Here is a 1,481-nt window from a genome sequence, read left to right as displayed (position 1 = left end):
ATGCCTCTAAAAGCTGAGTGACTTAACTCAGAAAGTGAACAGAAGGGACACATCAACAAACAGGCTGACCTTCCTCTAACAGGAACAAAGGTCTTGCCTGGAGTTTCCTTCCTCATTCCTGAAGAAGCAGTCCAGCCCTGCTCAGTTCTGCTTCTTGTTCAAGTCCAAAGTAATTTATCACATACTTGCCTATACTTAACTTTAGGCTACATATTTCCTGATCATTTTCCTTTTTGCCTTGCAAACTTCTATTTTTAAAAAAGCATAAATTGGCCAGGCACGGTGGCTCATGCCTGTAATCCCAGCACTTTGAGACGCCGAGGCAGGTGGATCACCTGAGCTCAGGAGTTTGAGACCACCCAGGGCAACATGGTGAAACCCTGTTTCTACTAAAAATACAAAAAAAAAACCGGGTGTGGTGGTGCACACCTGTAGTCCCAGCAACTTGGGAGGCTGAGGCAGGAGAATCACTTGACCCCCAGAGGCAAAGGTTGCAGTGAGCCGAGATGGCGCCATTGCACTCCAGCTTGGGCCACAGAGTGAGACAGTGAGACTCCATCTCAAAAAAAAAAAAAAAAAAAAAAAGCATAAATTTTAAAAATTAGCTTTCCATTTTAACATTCTCGTAATGTTAGCAATTCTACTTTAAATAATAATTACTTAGCAAGCTAGACTTTAAAGTTCAAGCAAAACCAACTGGAGAAAAAGCTCCCTATAGAGCACACCCTATTTAAAGACTTGCACAACTCTGAGCTTAGGCTTTAAATTTTCATCCTACCTTCAGTTGAAAGCTTCTAAAAAGCTTTTTATTAAGGAAATTTTTAAGTGTCTGTGAAAGTAGAAAGAATAGTATAATGAACCAGTTCTAGGTTTTTAATCAGTCTTTTGGTATGTGATTTTTATAACCCCAAGTAAAGAGATGACTTCAGTCACTTTATTCATTACCAGCTCAAAAGTAAGTTGTGGCTAGTCATCCTGGGAATCTTTAGACCTAAGGATTTGTCTTTAAAATTGCACATTAGTGCCCGGGCGCGGTGCTCATGCCTGTAATCCCAGCACTTTGGGAGGCCAAGGTGGGCGGATCACGAGGTCAGGAGTTCGAGACCAGCCTGGGCAACATGGTGAAACCCCATCTCTACTAAAAATACAAAAATTAGCCAGGCGTGGTGGCAGGTGCCTGTAGTCCCAGCTACTTGGGAGGCTGAGGCAGCTTGAACCTGGGAGGCAGAGGTTGCATTGAGCTGAGATCATGCCACTGCACTCTAGCCTGGGCAACAGAGTGAGACTCTGTCTTAAAAAAAAAATGCATATTAGCTATTTTAAATAATGACTATATCACAAGTAATTTAATAGTAGTGACAAAACATATATATTTTCAACCAGCAGATATTAACTGAATACCTACTATTTACCAGGTACTATTTCAGGCACTGGGGCTACCTCAATGAAGAAAATACAAATCCCTGCCCTCATGGAGTTTG

The sequence above is a fragment of the Pongo pygmaeus genome, chromosome 12, assembly GCF_028885625.2.
Source record: "Pongo pygmaeus isolate AG05252 chromosome 12, NHGRI_mPonPyg2-v2.0_pri, whole genome shotgun sequence".
Taxonomy (NCBI): Eukaryota; Metazoa; Chordata; class Mammalia; order Primates; family Hominidae; genus Pongo; species Pongo pygmaeus.
The sequence above is the reverse complement of the archived record's forward strand: the minus strand, read 5'-3'. Positions refer to the sequence as shown.